Genomic DNA, 6,000 nt, shown 5'->3' on the forward strand with positions numbered 1-6,000 from the left:
GGATAAGACAAATGAACGTCGTGGAGCTTGTTAAGACGTAATCCGAGAGATGCGTCTGCGTCGCCTCCCGCTACCACCTTCGTCACCGTCGTCCTTTGCTGCCACCGTCACATCCGTCGTCTCATCCGGGATTAGACGCTTGTGTATCAGGTCGCCATTTTACTCGATGATCCTCTTTTGTTTATAGATCTTACCTTTTGTTTGCTTTACTTTACTTTACCTTATCTTACCTTATCCTACTGAACTTTATTAATCCACGTAACGAGAGAGAAAAATTCTACAATCAGTAAATATAGTTGCCAGTGTATACATACAGCAGTGTTCGATTATAGTCTGATTTTGACTGAAATGCAAGAGCGATATCCTCTTAGACTATGTATTTTAATGTTCTCAAGTAGAAAAATCAATATGTATTGTTGATACGATATCGTCAATATTCAATATTATACAATGACGTTGAGAACCTTGAAATATCGACGATATTATACATTACCCGAGGATATCCTAAGGTTGCAAGTTGTAAGTTGATTTAGGGCCGTATATTGATAAATTGTCGCGTATTATTAGATACGAATGCGTCGCTCTTTTAAATTGCAGCATTATGTAAAATTTATCGACACTTCGATATTATTTATGCTTTCACTTATTCTATTCTCGAACTCTATTTCTCCTCATATTGTATATCGTACGTAATCAGATTAAGTGTCGTATTGGAATCATTGGAAGTCTATCAGACTTAGATGACAAAAGGATAGTCTGCCATTCAGCAGGAACCGCGAAGATAAGATCTTGGGGTTTCTTTTTCAGGTTGAACATCGTCAAATGCGATGCTCTGTCGTGGGTACGCATGGGTTGAATGGTCTCCGATGACAGATAGCGTCGATGCGGGCGCTATTATTGAACGACGTTAACGCAAATCGCGTGGACATGACGCGATCGTAATTCTGTTTCCCTTTGTCGTCGAAAGAAACTGGTTGCGCTAGTAAAATATATATCGCATTTAATTCCTACAGAGTTTAGTAAATCATACAACGATCATTAGAATATATCTTCGTACGATATATTTGTAATTTTATAAATTTGGAATATACATAGAATTCCAATTATCTGCACCTGTTCGTACTAGCTGAAATTCATATGATAGAAAGTTACGTCGAAGTAAGTGGATCGAATCGGCAGTTCGCTAATTAAAATTTCATTTATATAAATGGTGTTCACGCGACCAAAGTTCTATCGTAGTCGTTAAACCGTTACTTATGGTTTAATCTATCGGGCATATTAGACTGTTAATAATTATCGTCGATGCTTTCGTAAAGGTATCGACCGTTTCTACCTGTAGCAAGAGATGTTCTCCTTTTTCGAATTCGTTTAAAAGAATTTTAATCATCGGGCGGATGCATTAGCGCGAAACTTTGCGAGTTTGCTTATTTGCTTCTATATAGATTTCGACTTTTCAGGTACAAGTTACACGTAGCCGAAGAACTTCTTCGATTCTACTTCGCTTTTGTCAGACCGAGTATTGCGCCTCTCCATTTTGTCATCCCCTAGCGGGGTTTCAATGTTGTAACCATGGAGACGTCGCGTTTCCGCAAGGGGAACGTATAAAGGGTGTCGGGCGTACGTAGGCAAGTATGGTGAGGCTACCATTGTTAAAATTCGTGGCTGTACTACGTGTCCAATTTGATGATAATGAAAATACGATACAGTTGCGAGCATAACGTGCGCGACGTGTCTCATCTTCGTGTACATACCTAACTCTAATAGGTATATTTTTAATTTTGTTTCTATTATCTTCCCCTAAATGTTACAGTTGCTCCTTTCCCACGATTATTCGTAAAACAGAAGAAACCACGGATTAAACCAGCTTCTGAATTCGTAATTATAATCTTTTCGCGTAATTTGCGAGTTTGCGAGTAGAAAATGTCGCAAAGGAGAAGAGAATGATTGACGAGAAAATTCGCACTCGAGCTCGTCAATCCTTCGGCGTTTATCGGCGCGTCCTCGCCGTTAAATGGCCAATGAGTTTCATAGGAGCCATTAAGGGGTCCTTGATTCGTAATGAGACTCTCAAGGAGAATCTTATGATTATCCCCCATTAGGACAATAGAGAGAATAATAGTAAGCCAGTCTAGCGGGCGTTTCATTCGAAAAGTAACGTAATTTTACTTCCAAAATCGAATTGCAAAACATCGACTTTTCCTCTCCCTATATCAACAGATTTCGTACGATTAATAATATTTAACAGTTCACTCAATTTTTTGCATTTTCCGCATTTTTTTCACAAAGTTTCGCAACCTCCGCGTACAATTCACGGATGTGTATACGGCTGGAAAAATACGGTGAAAGAGATTGCGAAAAAAAAAAAAAAAAGAAAAGAAAAAATAATCGACACTTTCCAAGCGAAGAAACCATTTGTTAGTTCTGGGCCATGTCACGAACGCAATTAGTGAGTGATTCGTCAAGCACTGCGAAGTCCTCCACAGTAATAGCGAAGGGCTCTTCAACTGCTCGAGTACTCTTCCGGTAGCGACTGCATTTTGATTTGTGCTTCACTGTGCTTCCTTAAAGTGCAAGTTCACACAAACCAACGAACATTACTACAACGGTCACTCTTTTATCTTTCTCGGACTGACTTGTCCCATTCTTGCTCGTGCAACGAACTGCACGCCACTTTGTAATAATACGGTAGATTTCACGTTTGAGAAGCATTAAGTTAATTGATCGGAGAAACGAAACGAATTTTCGTAATTAAACTGGCGAAGAGAGACGAGCGCTCGTTAATGTTTTACGTCCGTAGTTATCCAATAGCACAAGCGCTCATCCGACGGAAAGAAAAATGTATCGCCAAACTAACGCGTAGCTTCTGTTTCGATCCTAATTTCTTCCTTTTACCTATAATTACGATCTGTATTTTTCGTAGCCAGGTCGATTCCTTTTATCTGCAACTATAATCTGCATCACTGGTGGCCAAGTCAAGTTCTTCTACCTACAATTACAATCTTTATTTTTGGTAGCCAGGTAAAGACACGGATCGTGTTTGTCAAACTTTCACGAGATTTTTTAAAGACGAGCTATCCGAGATTTTTTTCGCGTAATTCTATTCTACTTACTCTAACTTTGCTACGTTCTTTCAGTCATCTTTGATCGAATTATATGTTTCTAACGTTAAAAAAAAACGTATTCAGTTTTAACAAAATTCTGTGTTTAAACACCTTAAAATATTAAAAATCCTTCGTGTTTATTTAAAAAGATTGAAAAATTCGAAGATCGTAGCAGGCTCAAGTACTTGGCTGACGCGTGTTTAGACTCGAGGATGAATAGTTGCTGGTGAAAACTGTTCAGAAATATCGGAAACCGTCATTAATTCGTAACGATCAATTACAATGACCGACGTTGAGATACGAATTGTGTTTTTCATATTCTTACGAGATCCCCAAGGAACGACCTATCCTACATTTTTCTTGTGTAATCCTATTCCACTTTAAGTAGCTGGAGCATATTTCGAAATCAGCGCAGATAAAGACGATACAGAAATATCGAAAACCGTCGTTTTACCCTGTAGCATCGAATATCATATTCCCGACCTAACTGGCAAAAATGTGTTTTCCAGGGGAAAAAGATTCGATCAGTGGTCGGTGTGACTGTTTACACGCGCGGGAAAAGCGACGACGTTGGTTAAAAGGTTTCGGTGTAACCAGATTCCCATTAAAGCAACACCTTTTGTAGCCAGAAACGGCATTGTGAAGATATTATTGTGCGCGACACGGAGTGCATTATAATTCATTGTGTTCTTACAGTGTGGACCGTTCTTTGGCGCCTAGCACAACACCTGGTAGGTGTAACGTTGCCGCCATTTTCTATTATAAGGATAATTTGATACATATCGCGAACAGGGTGTCACAATGGTCCCTCCGGGATTCTCCTAAGTTTCCGGTGGTAAATTCGTGGCGATACGTCTTCGGTATACGATAGTTGCGGTATACGGTAATCTTGATCAGATGCTGCGGTTCTTAAAAAAGATTTACTTACAATACGCATTCATTGACGTATACCTTTATTTGGTCAAATTCTATTAACGCTACATCGTAGGTACATTTTGTTACTAAACCGTGGATGTTTGGTAATGCTTTAAAAATATGCTTTCTTGCGAATTCGTGTGTTTACGATTACGACCAAAGAAATGGGGCCTAAGGAGAGATTTGTTTCATCCACTAAAAATTACAACGTGTTCTTTGGATATCTTATATTATTATTATTATTATTATTATTATTGCTTAGTCCGTGCCTTTCAGCTTTGGACGAACTTTCGGTTTTACATCTCTTATGTCTATTTCTCTTCTTATATGTCTACCTCCCCTCTTTTCCACTCTATTCTATTGCACTACCTTACTTATTTTACCTGTAAACACTAATAAATTAGCAACTAATGACCAAAAACTATCGCAACTTTGGTCTTTAGCCTCCTTGCTGTGCCTCCTTCTTGTCGTTTGTCTCTTCTCTATTATTGCTTTCAGTTCTGCTAAATGTTCTCCAGTCTCCAGGATATTTTATATCTTTCTGCGTATTATGTGTGTTCTGTGTAATTTAACGTAACTCAATGTAACATATCAAAAGCGATAACTTTGAGATAGCAAGCGTACGTTCCTTTCATTTATATGTTCCTCTCTTGTTTATCTTGAAAAAGAAGCGAACTTAAGGAATACATTATCCGATACTTCTGGCAATGTACATTTTTGTAGCGCGTATCGTACGCTAGTTCCATATCCAGCCGGATTTTGGTCACGTAGAAACCCCATAACGAAGTTAGCCTAGAAGCTCCTTCTACGGGCGGACCATCGTATAACGTGTCTCGATTCCAAGAGCCCTGTATACTCGAGAGCCCATAGAACCAAACTCAATATGGCGGAGTCAATTGGACGTTCCGTACTTTGGGGTTCTTCCTTTCTCTCTCTCTCTCTCTCTGCTTTCTCTCCCCCATCCAGTTTCTGCTTCTCGAGCACCCGGCTCTTCTCTGCTTTCTCTCGCTTTCTTCCTCTCTCGGTTGCCAACATAATGGAAACACAATCGACTTTGAAACACAATCGATAGTTACAGAGACCACCGAGAGAAAAATTCATGGCTCATCTACTCGTCGACTTTGAATGGCATACACGGAGCCACCCCCATGGTCGAAGCAATTCCCCCTACGGTTGCGCTAGAATTGCAATAGAAGCATTATCGTTGCGCGAGTAGCTTTGTCCTTTTCACCTTTTTGTTTTCGATACGAAAACATTCGATACGAAAACATTAATCACAATGATTTTTCAATAAGAATCTCCATTATCATTCAACTTTGATCGAAGAATTATTATATTTATATACCATAGTAATTAAATATTCATTTCGTATTTCATTCCTCGAGTATCTGCTACTTACGTACATATTTGTATTAGTTCTTCTAATTTACGTAAAGCTTCCCAAAAAGTTGTTCTCCAAATGAAATACGAAAGCATTTAATACGAAAACATTAATCACAATGATTTTTCAATAAGAATCTCCATTATCATTCAACTTCGATCGAAGAATTATTATATTTATATACCATAGTAATTAAATATTTATTTCGTATTTCATTCCCCGAGTATTTGCTACTTACGTACATATTTGTATTAGTTCTTCTAATTTACGTAAAGCTTCCCAAAAAGTTGTTCTCCGAATGAAATACGAAAGCATTCGATACGAAAACATTAATCACAATGATTTTTCAATAAGAATCTCCATTATCATTCAACTTCGATCGAAGAATCATTATATTTATATACCATAGTAATTAAATATTCATTTCGTATTTCATTCCTCGAGTATCTGCTACTTACGTACACATCTGTATCGGTTCTTCTAACTTACGTAAAGCTTGCCAAGAAGTTGTTCTCCGAATGAAATACGAAAGCATTCGATACGAAAACATTAATCACAATAATTTTTCAATAAGAATCTCCATTATCATTCAACTTCGATCGA

Source organism: Bombus vosnesenskii, unplaced genomic scaffold (assembly GCF_011952255.1).
Source record: "Bombus vosnesenskii isolate JDL3184/JDL3185 unplaced genomic scaffold, Bvos_JDL3184-5_v1.1 scf7180000013309, whole genome shotgun sequence".
NCBI lineage: Eukaryota > Metazoa > Arthropoda > Insecta > Hymenoptera > Apidae > Bombus > Bombus vosnesenskii.